The sequence below is a fragment of the Dasypus novemcinctus genome, chromosome 31 (genome assembly GCF_030445035.2).
Source record: "Dasypus novemcinctus isolate mDasNov1 chromosome 31, mDasNov1.1.hap2, whole genome shotgun sequence".
NCBI lineage: Eukaryota > Metazoa > Chordata > Mammalia > Cingulata > Dasypodidae > Dasypus > Dasypus novemcinctus.
Window position 1 is genome coordinate 4,743,673 of NC_080703.1, and position 12,918 is coordinate 4,756,590.

The window sequence follows — 12,918 nt, forward strand, 5'->3', positions numbered from 1 at the left end:
AAGATGGGTTTTTCCCAAGTGTGTGTTTTCATGGTAGTATTGAACTAGAGTTATGGCTCATATTTGTGGCACAACTATTCTGTGATCAGGCAATGTCCACCATCCATTTTCTCCTTATATCCCACCATCAGAGAGTATCCACTCTCTCTTGCCTTGAGTGTATTGCAGCTCTCGGTGATTCAGAGGCTGTGGGACAAGAGCAGGCAGCGTATACTGGAGTTTCTTATAATTAAGAGGTTGAGGAATGAGAACAGTGTCCAGGTTTTCAGATAGGGATCCCTCCCATGCCACTCTTTTTGCTTCAGCATCTGCCCTCTGATTTCCCTGGATGATGGGGCTGTGACTTGTCTGGTGTCCCTTGCAGTGCATTACAGCTACTTTGATAGGTTCCCAAACTGCTTCTAGTAGTTCCAGAATCTGTGTGCCATATTTAATGCTCTTTCCTCCTAAGTTAATGAGTCCTTTTTGTTTGTATAAGTCTCAATGCATGCGCAGGGTAAAGAAGGCATATTTGGAGTCTGTGTAGATGTTAACCTTTGCTCCACCTGCAAGTTGTAGGGTTTGTGTGAGGGCAATGAGTTTGGCTTTCTGTGCTGATGTGTTATCCAAGAGGCGCTGGGCCTCCTGAGACCACAGCATATCCCACTCACTGATTGATGCCCTGCATAAAGCTTCTCCCATCCGTGAAGAACTCCATGCCAGAATTTGCCAGTGGCTGGTCTTGGAGGCCTGGCCTGCTGGAATATACTTCTTATGATGTTTCCAGGCAGTTATGGGCTAGAATCCCCAGCTCCATGGGTAGCAGGATGGCAGGATTTAGGGTTTTTTACAAGTTCCAGTTGAACAGATGGATTTTCACATAATAAGGTTTGATATTTAACCAGGCAGCTGTTAGTTAGTCCGTGTGTTGCTTTGGTTTCTAAGACTGTGGTTACTGCATGCAGAACCCGGACAATTAAAGGCTGCCCAAGAGTTAATTTTATAACTTCTAATGTAAAAAATGGCTGCAGCTGCTACCGCTTGCAGGCATGAGAGCCCATCTTTGGGCTAGTGTCCAGTTGCTTGGATAGATAGGCTATGGGTGTTTACCAGGAACCAAGGTATTGAGTGAGTGTCCCTACTGCGATGCTTTGGCAGTGGTGAGCATAGAGGTAGAATGGCTTATTGAGATCTGGAAGTCTAAGGCTCAGTGCTTCCATTAGAACTTGTTTGAGAGCAATGAAAGCATTTTTCTGTGGGCTTTCCCAGAGCAGGGAATCATGATCTTCCCCCTTTGTGGCTTCATATAAAGGGCACGTGAGGACCCCAAAATTGAGGCTCCAATTGCAGCAGAATCCTGCTGCTCTGAGGAACTCTTGCAGCTTCTGGTGGGTGTTGGGCTCAGGGAGATTACCGATTGCTTTCTTTCTTTCAAGTCCCAATTCACAGTGCCCATGCATTATTTTATAACCTAGACATCTGATTTGTGATAGGCAGATTTGGGCTTTTTTGTTAGACACCCGATAGCCTTTTCGCTGTAGATTCATTAAGAGGGCATGGGGTCTGTCAGCACAGTCTTGGTAGGTGGGACTTCTGAGAATGAGGCCATCTACATATTGGAGGAGAAAATAGTTATGGCTTTCTGGTTTAAAGGATTTGAGATTACTGGCCAGGCCTTGTCCAAAAATAGTGGGTGCATTTTTAAACCGCTGAGGCAATCGTGTCCATGTTAGCTGCTGTTTTTCTCCTGAGTTCAGATCGTGGAAATTGGCTGGCTCTGGGGTACTTCCTGAATGCAGAAGAGGGCATCCTTAAGATCTAGGCATGACAAGTAGATTGCCAATGAGGGTATTAAGCTGAGAAAAGTATATGGATTAGAAACCACAGAATGAAGGGTTATTACTGCCGAATTAACTGCTCTTAAGTCCTGGACTGGGCAGTAAACTCCATCAGCTTTTTTAACTGGAAAGAGTGGGGTGTACCATGGAGATGGGCATGGCCTCAATATGCTTCATTCAGTAATCTCTGAATATGTAGCTGAACCTTTACTTGCGCTTCACGTGGAACTGGATATTGCTTTATGCTTTCTGGATTGGCTGTGGGATTTATTTCAATGATAATTGGAGGAATGTCATGTGCCATCCCCGTTGACTTACCTCTGCCCATACTTCAGGCACATCTTCAAAAGGGAGCTGCATGGGCATGGATTGGCCAGTTTCACTGTGGCAAAACAGTCTCCATTCCTCCTGCAGAGGAAGGGTTAGCGCTATTCTCAGAGGGTCCTGTGACCCCAGTGTCAGTGTGGATTGCCCCGTGACATCAAAGGTAATTTTAGCTGCAGTTTAGACAGCATGTCGCAACCCAGGAGGGGGACTGGGCACTCTGGAAGATAAAGGAATTTGTGAGTGACCTCTTTTCCCCCAAAGTTGCAGGTCCTGGCTTGCAGGAAGGGCCGTTGGGTACTTTTGCCAGTTGCCCCTTTGACAGTGGCCTGTCTTTTTGAGAGGTCCAATTGGCTTGTCATTACAGAATGTTGAGGCCCAGTGTCAACCCTCATATCTATGGTGTGGCCCCCAACTTGGACTCTGACCATAGGCTCCATGGGGCCAGGGGAATAGGAGCCTGGTCTGTCCTAATAATCTCTATCAGAGTCCTCTATTCCTGTCAGCTCAATGACCTAATATGCAGGGTTTTTTTCTGAAATTTTATGGACCCAGGTTTTGGTTTGTGATGCCCAACTAGCTTTCCTGGCTAATGTTTTGACTGAAGCAGGGTCAGTTGGCCAGCTGGGACACTCTTGCTTCCAATACCCATCCTCTTTGCAGTACACACACTGATTTTGCCTTAGGTGTAGGCCCTTCCTTCTCCTTAGGGTAGGGGCTTCCCAGTTTACTCTCCATGACACAGGAATGGATTTTTCCATGATTGCCACTGTCAGAAGATCTGACTTCTTCATCTTCTGACTTTCTTCCCTCCTTGTTTCTACATCATGGTTGACATAGACTTTAGTAGCTACTTCCATGAGCTGAGAGATATTCATTCCAGCAAACCCATCCAACTTCTGCAGCTTTCTTTGGGTATCAGCTTGTGGTTGGGAAATGAACACTGCTCTCAGAAGCATCTGGGTTTGAAGGGCATGCATACACAAAACATGTCACACAGCCTCTCATAAAATTGAGCTGGACTCTCATCCAGAGCCTGTAGAATTTGAATAGTTTTTGCCATATTTACTGTCTTGTGGCTCCCCACCCTGAATCATTCAACTAAGGCCCTATGGAAAGTTTCTAGTCAGTTTAGCCTGGTTGTGCTCTTTGAAACCCACAGGGTGTCCTCTTCTGGGAACTGCACATGGGCATATTGGTCACTGTCCAAAGTTCCCTCAGGTGAGTGCTCTCTAAGCCAGGTTAGAGCTCCCTGCACGACATGCATTCTTTCTCCAAAGTTTAATAAAGTCATTATAAGTTGTTTACAATCAACCCAGGTGGGTTTGTGGGTCTGTAAGATGGACTGGAAAAGGTCCATCATGGCTTGAGGCTTCTCTGAGAATGGTGAGGTGTGGCTTTTCCAGTTAAAAAGGTCCATTATGGTAAAGGGCTGATAGGTGAATTCCAGTTCCCCCCAAACTTGGCCATGTGCATCATAAAAAATTGGGATCCAGACTTCATGGAGAGGTAGCTGGAAGGCTTTTATCTGCTCCCTCTGCCCCTGGGGCTTCCCATGGTTTGAGTTGCATCTCTCCCCTGACTGACTGGCAGTGGCACAGCAGCACTGCCAGGGGCAATTGCCTGTAAAAGCAGCTGATCTGTATTTCCCATTGCAGAAGCTGCCAAAGACCACCGAGGAAATGGTAAAAGCTGCTATAGGGATGGTGTAGGGCTCTCTGATGCAGATGTTGATAAAAGCAACTGCAGGGATGGTATAGGTGCCCTCTCTGATGGTGATAAAAGCAGAGGCAGGGATGGTATGGGCATCGTACTTCCCCGTGTGGATGACAACAGGCACTGCTTAGGGAGACTAGCTCATTTTCATTCCTTAGTACTGCTAGGGCAGGAGTCATCACATAAGGCAGTGGAAATTCATGTTCATATGGCCCTTCTAAAATAGGCAGATTGACACTGGACTTGGGGCACACTTTCTCTGTGCCCTTTACACAGTGATTGTTTGGTCTGGTCCCTGGGACAGCACTCCTTGGTTTCTGTATTAGGCAAATTCTAGCTTCCTTAGTCATGCACTACCCTAACCGAGGTGGATTTTGGCTCACAGTGTTTTCCCAAGGATCAATGTAGGGGAATTGGTCTGGGTGTCCTGGGTTTCCAGTTACTGCATCATGGACTTTATGGATGATCCAGGGATCTAAAATGCTCTCCTGGGGCCAGCCCATGCTGAAAGTTGGCCATTCTAATTCACAAAACATCCTAAGCTTTCCTAGTTGTAAACTTATGCTATATACATCTTCACAGAATGCACAGGGGAAGTTTTCCAGCATACAACCTAAAAGGGTCCTACTTTGTGTGTTTCCCATGTTTCCACCCTGTTCTGATGGTACACAACAGTCACTCAAGGCTTACACTTAGTCCTTTTCCAGCTGCGACCCTCACGGGAAATTTTGGCACCTCTTAACCTTAGCAGGTTGGTATAAGCCCCAGACTTGGTCCCTTTGCAGAGACCCCAAGAATGCCCTAGATCATATGAAGTCACCACAGAACCACAGATCAGGACTCTGCACTTGCCCTAAAGAAGTGATTTTCTGCATCTCACTCACTATCACACACACACAACCACCCCCGTTTCCTTTTCTTGGACCTGGAGAGGAGGAAGCTTCCTCCTGTATTCTCAGGAGTACTGGGGTCTCCCCTTTTAGAGAGCTGATCAGTCTCCCTCCTAATTTTAGAATTAGGCTTTTCCTGCCCCTAGGGGTCTTACCCATCTGATGTGTGGTGCTCCTTGCTTCATTCTCAGGGTCTCTCAAACCTACTGGTGCTCTGTCTTCTAGGAGGGCTCTGGTGAAGACCACAACCTCTTTCTGGACTAAAAGGGGAGTTCAGGGGTACCCAGGGCTGGGTTTCACCTGGGCCCTCCTGGCCTCCTCAGAGATACCTGAAAGGGGCAAACAATCATTGCCACCTCTGACCTTCTCAATGCAATCCTGGACAAGCCCCCAGAATTGTAGTAGCAGAGAAGTCAGGTGTAAGTGGTGTCGAAGGCCAGGACATGAGAACTCTGAGAAGGAAGTTGATTTATTTTGACTGGCCAGACTTGGTGGACTCCTGTCCTAATAGAAACCAAGCCCCAAATAGAATTTTTGGGTCTCTTTTATACAGAGGAAATAAGGATGGGGAGACAAATGGTGCTTGTATGCAAAAAGACATTTTGTTAGTTTCTTCAAGTGTTTTATCTGAGTATTGGATAGGTTATTTCCCCCAGGTAAGCTTGAATTAATGCTTATCCCCCATATTCCAAGTCAGCTTTTAGCACAAAGCCCCCACATTCCAGCTTACGTTCTCCCTGAATATCCAAAGCCTACAGAGTTTATACTTCTCAATTGGCTTTCTAGGCATATTTGGATATAAAATAAGTTTGGATTTGTGCACAGGCTATATTACATCTGCTGCTTTCAGTACTCCATTTATAAAGGACTCCAGCAAGAGGACCAATACTCACCCTAGACTCACTGAAGCAATCCAATCAAGGACCCCAATTTGAATCCAATTCAAGTTCTCAAGCCCACAGGAATGAGTTAGCTCCAAGAATATGTGATCTTTCCTGGGCTCCACATAAAGTTTCAAAGTGCCCCAACATGAAGGTCAGTTTCTTTCTCTTGCCTAGTATTTTATTGTTGATTTGTTTTATACTAAAGCTCTTCTGACACTTAGAATTGGCTGTATTTAATTGATCAAATTTTCCCAGTTCTTCATCTCATTCTAGCCCTGGATATTTGGTATAATTTTTAAGATTGTACTATTTGTGTAACTATTTCACCCCCAGAAAAAAGATCCTTTCCTAGTTCCTTCTCTGGAAATATTGATCTGTTCTGTTTTTGTTTGTTTGCTTTTTGTTGTTTATTTTTGTCTCTATAGTTTTTTTACACACTGCTTTCATTTCCTCTAGCTGTTTTACATGATATGCAAAATCTTGGAGGATGGTCACCTCAGAAAGGACTTTCCGAAGTCAGTATTTCCAGTCGAATGAGGACCAGAGACTCACAAAAAGGGTTCAGACCAGCCCCAATGAACCCTGGAGAGAGGTACAGGTAAGACACCAGAAGCCTTTTTCACAACTCGATGAAGCTTGGATTCCTGGCCTTCCAAAAATATGGGACCCTTTAGAAAACTGTTCCCTGCAACCGTAAGAAGGTATTGTGTCTTCAAACCTTAACTGCATTTCTCCATGTCAGCAGTGGGGTTGAGTCAATGAAAGTGGCTGTCCTTGTCTGGGTTAGCTAAAACAGCAGCTCAGAACTGGAACTCAGTAATCAAAACTTGCTGATCAAAAGATATGCTCAACCCCACCATTCTTGGGGTAGGCTTCCATGTTCCTCTCCACCCACAACAGTCAGCCAGGGACCAGATCCTAAGATAGCCCATATCATGAATGGGGGATGGGTGCCAGCTGTCCCTGCAGAGTGAGCTACTCAGTATTTATTTAACTTGATAAAAATTGTAATTAGGCTGCTTAGTGTTCTTTTTTAACAAATTAATTTTATTTATACATATTAATAAAGTTTACAATTCATACAAACTATAAAAAGAGTGGAATTTAGTATGATCACATAGTTGTGCATTCATCACATCAATCATTATTGGAACATTTCCATTATTTCAGTAATAATAAAAAACAAACAAGAAAATTCCTCACATCTCAACCTCTCTATGATTCCCCTGCTGCACATAGTTGCTATTTCTGGCTACTCTTGCACAATTATTTATTAGTTTATTAAGTTGTGTTTTTTTGGATGTATTCACATACACTATGATCTATCCAAAGTGTATAATCAATGGCTTTTATTATAATCGCAATGTTGTGTATACAGTTTTGAGCACAATTTCTCAGTCTTTTTCCATACACCATCCTCTGGATGCTGTATAATGCTCCTTTGCCCTCCTGAGCTCCAGAACAGTTGTTACAGACAGTTTCTGACTCTTCACTAGCTCTTTTGGAAGAGAAGTGGGTCCTGAATCTCCATGCTCTGCCATCTTCCTGGAAATTCCCTTGCTAGTGTAAACATCTTTGGGATACATGGAAAAAGATAACCTAGTACACATCTTCCTCACCAAGCATAGAGAAAAGTTTTATATATTTCCCCACATGGAAAATAAGCAATCTAATATGATTTAAAGTTAGGTTAAATTAGATCCAGAAAACCACCTTGAATGTCTCTCTATTTGTATTTTTTTACCCTGTAAGGAGGTCGTATAAGCATCAGCACTTTGTCATTTTACAAGAGTCCATTAGTTTGAGAAAGAAGAAAGCATTCCTATTTAAATGATGTAACAATTCATGTATATTACTCCCAATTAAGTATGTTGAGTTTCCATTTTAAATATAACCTGAATATTGACCAAATTATGTTATGTAAGTTTATCTGTATTGGGTAAAGGAATAATGCAAGCATTACACATGCAAGTGGGACACTTGTCATTGAATCAATATCTAATTTAGTGATTTTCTTTGTTACATCAGTAAAAGTATCATTATCAGAGTCACTTTTAAGCTCTCTGTCTTTGAATGTGGGAATCCCATCTCTATTGTCTGAATTTAACCTGACTGATTGGTTATATACAACCAATACATACAACCAGTCTTGTATATATCCAATTTTGGCCCTGTCTTTATTACAGTTTTCTTGCATAAAGAAGAGTTTATAGTCACCAAATTATAAGTTGTGAAAAGCTAGTTAAAGCTTCAAATAAAGTGCCCTAATGACAAATACATTTAACTTATTGATCTGTAACAAGGGCTGACTAATTTTCAACAGGATACCAAAATTTTCATTAAACATTTACCTCTTTTTTTGACCAATGATCACTTTCTCCTGAATGGAACATTATTTTAGGTCCATTTTTATCATCTAGATATTGGCAAACCCAGCAATCAGTTAAATTTATAATGCTAGAAACCCTGTAAATAACTGGAGTTGAGATAGATCTAACCTTAGAGAAGTAGCAGTAATCACTGCTACAAGTAATAGCATTGCTATTTAAATTTTTTAAATCACTTAATAAGTTGTTTCTTTGTAAATCAATCAATAATATTTTACACCATGCTTTAAAATTTAGGTAATTAAAACCACATTAATAATCCAAAGGCATTTAAAATGAGATTCCATTTGCTCATAGTTTTACATTGTAAGCAACTTAATCACTGCATAGATATACTCTGAATGTACATTAAATTATCTCATTTATACTAACTCTTCTTAGAAAGGATGTATTCTGTTTAGCTTTAGTTGGAAGTATCATAAATTAAAAATTAATTAAGCTTTACTGTATTTGAGAATAGCTTTGGCTTAATTACCAATACCTTCAGCTATTTGTTTTATATTTACATACGTATACATGGGTAAGTCATGTGTGGTTGTGTTTATTGTTTTTCTGAAATCTATCTATAACAATCTACTGCTAGTAACGGACACACTATGTTGCTGTTTAAAATTATCCCTCAGTTCTATTCTAAACTCATAGTTCAGTTTATTTTATTGCCCTCAACCTGTCATAACCAGAAGCAAAACACTGGAACTTTAAATTAAAACTCAACTCCACTTGTCTAAAGGTTTGTTTATTCTTACTATTTTCCTGAAGGACTCATATGTATATATAAATCAATAAGTCAATCTGTGCAGTTTGACAGCAATATTAGAATCCTATGACCCTGTAATTCTTGAAGGAAGTGATATATATTTTCTGGATAATTTAGAGAAATGTTGACCTTTCCAGCTATTTTTTTTAAATGAACAGTTCTTCCTTTTAACTAATTTATGAATTAATCTTTCTGAATTCACTGGTTTCTAAAACTGGTCTTAAGCAAAGGTCTGATATCTAGGCAATTAATAGGGACTGTGTAACCCTGCCTAAGAAGACACTTCAAAGTGAATTAAACTGTTTTTCACTTGAGAGAAACAAACAATTCCCACCAAACCCTGAAAATGTATGTCACATTGGACCTCCCAGGACAAATCCACATTCTACTACAGAGCTTTAAAAAAGTTGTGTTGGCTCTTCTCAAAGATTCTCAACAGACAAAATCATCACCACCTATACCTGGAGAACAAGTGGTACATTTTTTACTTCAGTAGCACAGAATATAACTACCAACTTCTATTTATTTGTAAAGAATATTTTAAGAGACTCTGAAAGAGCAGAGTAACTAAGGATGAGAAGATTTCAGAGTATCTAAAATTTAAATAATAAATCTTTCTCACAAAATTTATCTCCTTAAAAGAAAGGTGCTAAATAACTTATAAGTGAATACCCTACTTATATTTTGAAAAATCAGATATTTTTATTTAAGTGAAGGTGAAAATGAATTAAAATATGAAGGATAGAATTAAATAACCAGCTATATAGCCAATTCAAATTACATTGAAACCCAAATATGAACGATAAACAGAAGTGAAATTTTCCTAAAATGAAGTGAATATTCACAAAACCCCATTGCCTCCAAAGTAGGTAAATTCCATTAAGGAGGGAAGTAGACTTGGCCCAGTGGATAGGGCATCCATCTACCACATGGGAAGTCTGCAGTTCAAACCCCAGGCCTCCTTGACCCGTGGAGCTGGCCCATGTGCAGTGCTGATGTGTGCAAAGAGTGCTGTGCCATGCAGGGGTGTCCCCGCATAGGGGAGCCCCACGCTCAAGGAGTGCACCCTGTAAGGAGAGCCGCCCAGTGCAAAAGAGAGTGCAGTTTGCCCAGGAATAGCGCTGCACACATGGAGAGCTGACACAACAAGATGACACAACAAAAAGAAACACAAATTCCCAGTGCCTCTGACAACAGCAGAAGCAGACAAAGAAGATGCAGCAAATAGACACAGAGAACAGACAACTGGGGTGGGGGGGAAGGAGAGAGAAATCAATCAATAAATAAAATCTTTTTAAAAATGGACACAGAGAATCGACAACCGGGGTGGGGCGGAGGGGAGAGAAATAAATTTTTTTAAAATGTATAAAAAATTACATTACGGAAAAGAATTCTACATGGACTGAGATACTTTTACACTTTGATATGTATAAAAACATAAAAATAAATGTAATGTTGCCAAAATAACTGTCTGAGTTTTTAGGGTTACATAGTTAGAAATATATAATTCTACTCTTACAAACAAGTCAACTAGGGGAAATAAATTAGCATAATCATTTGGACTGGCTGCCTACATATCGGGCAGGGCTTATTTTGATTTTTGTTTTTTTTAGCTTTTCTGAACATGTAAAACAAGCCATAAGATGTCCTTTTTTGTCATGAATTATACAGTCAATTTTAGGTCACAAGGTTCAATGGCACAAAGATGGAAATTAGATTCCATACATTTTTCTTTTTCTTGTGTTTCATGCCTCTCAAACTCTCTGACAGCTTTAATTTTTTTTAATTTTTGAAGAAGCTTTAGATTATATAAATGTTTAATAAAAAGTATAGGGGATTCCCATATTCCCCAGCTGCTCCCCCTAACCCTCCCACACTTTCCCACATTAACAACATCTTTCATTAGTGTGGTAAATTTGTTACAATTGATGAACACATATTGAAACATTGTTATTAGCAATGTACTATAGTTTCTATTATAGCTTACATTCTGCCTTACCCAATTTTATAGGTTATGACCAAATGTAATGGCCTGTACCTGTCATTGCAATGTCATGCAGGACAATTCCAGTGCTGCAAATGTCCCCATATTATACCTATTCTTCCTTCTCCCTCACCTTAGAACCTCTAGTGGCCACCACCTTTACATCAATGATAAAAGTTCTTCCATTGCTAGAATAATATTAAGTCTATAATAGAATAATACTAAGTCTGCTTTAGTCCATTGTTCACTCCCCAGTCTTGAGGATTTCGGGATGGTGACCCCACTCTGCTTCTACTTGAGAGGGGGCTTAAATCCCAATGGGCAGATGGCTGACATCTTCTTGACTGTTATAAATGTTGCTACTAGAAGTTGAGAGATGAGAATAGCCCTCATTTTCTTGGGATTGGGAGGCTTGTGTGATTTTATTATTTTCCTCTGTCTTTTTTCTGAAATCAGGAACATTAAAGCTCTCTTCTACATGTGTTGAGTTTTCTAGTATGGCTTTCCCAGGTATTTTCTCTTTATCATTTCCTTTATCTTCAGGAAGCCAATTCTCACATCTGTTGTAATGCATTTCCACAAGGGGAGGATTCATTTCATTGCACGAAATATGTTTCCCACAGACCACTAAGGAAATTTCAGGATCTTCTTCAGATGAGTCCGTATCCCTCTCCCCTGCTTGATATACAATAATTTGATAAATCTGATCATCTTCATATTAGAGTTCTTGTCCTTCTTCACTAATCTTCTGAATCAAGAGATTCAACTTCAAATTATACACTGAATTGATCTGAAACTGAATCCTGATTCAACCAATCACCAGAATGTTCACTTATACCAGCATCAAGATCCAGATTCGATAGTCTCCACTGATTCACTCCTACAGTATCTTTTACACCATATCTTCCATATTATACATAGAGCAAGACTTTCATCAGAGGAAAGGTAAATGCTAGCAGATCTGTGATGTTTTCTTTGTTTTCCACCAGCTAAGTCTTCTGAATTTTCTGTCTCACTAATTACTCTCCTTCTAGATGAAGGTCTAAAAATCAAATTTGAGGATGAAGGTTACTCTTCCTACACCTTTTGCACAGGGTCCCTTTGATGGCTGCCATCTTGAAGGTGACACCTGTTTTCACTTAGAGATGCACCTGAATCTGATGGTTCCTGCTGGTTGACTACTACCAAGTTCTGTAAATCACGTAAACACTTTCCTATGTTCTTTCACAGAGGAGCTTGGCAGTACAAACAACTCCCCTAGAAGATAATTTGAACAATATACAATATGTTGTTGTTTCTCATCATATAATCACTTGGTCATAATATAGTGGCCAACATAAAATATAATGCCTTTCATTGTGTGTCTTTTTGTGCACCAACAGACTTTAGCAACTTCAATAATGATTGTTTTGTTCTAACCAGGGTCTCTGGTTCTGAGACAGGAATCTGTGAGGTGCTCATAACATATCAATAAATAGATAATTGTTGGTATTGCACATTTGCCATGCAGGGGTTTTCATGCCTGCAGTGTGGGATCTTTTGAGGCTCCCCAGTTCTGTTCATGGGGCACACGGAAGCCTTGGTGTCAATTTCACACCGCTGGTGTGTTCCAACACATTAGGTTGGGTGTAGACGATTCCTTGAGGCAAAAACATCAGAACCTGAGTCAGAGGTTCTGACCAGAAGAAGGCTCAGCTTCTTGCTCCATCCCCCTTCCAGTGACACAGGGCAACACAAACCCCAAACAAAAGGAACAAAGTTGCTAATAGCCATGCTCCCTCCTTTTCCCATCAGTCCTCTTGACAGTGGGAGGCCACTGGAGTTAGGGAAGCTAAATGTGGAGACCCCCCAACCTCCTGAGAGTGCATATGGATCAGAGCATTCTACCTTATTGCCCTGAGAGACATGTTTGTTGTCTCTACTAACTAAAAGGGAAGAAGATTAGAGCTCTTCTGTTTTACTTAAGCTCTTAGATGCTCTTATCTTTTTAAACAAAAGAAGCAGCATTTGTAAATGTACACACACATCTTGTCTATTCTCCTGTATGTAGCCAGAAATGAAGCAGTTACATACAGATAATAAAATGCTTCTACGTTTTACTACTGTGTGGTTAGACTGATAAGACGATGTGCCTGTCTCCTTGAAGCTGGCACATGGTC

The 12,918-nt window shown here is 40.7% G+C and overlaps 1 pseudogene; it reads right to left on the reverse strand.

The window, feature by feature from the left end:
• Positions 1-10,305: 10,305 nt before the first annotated feature.
• Positions 10,306-12,918, reverse strand: part of LOC101424091 (E3 ubiquitin-protein ligase Mdm2-like) — a 47,464-nt pseudogene continuing 44,851 nt past the window's right edge.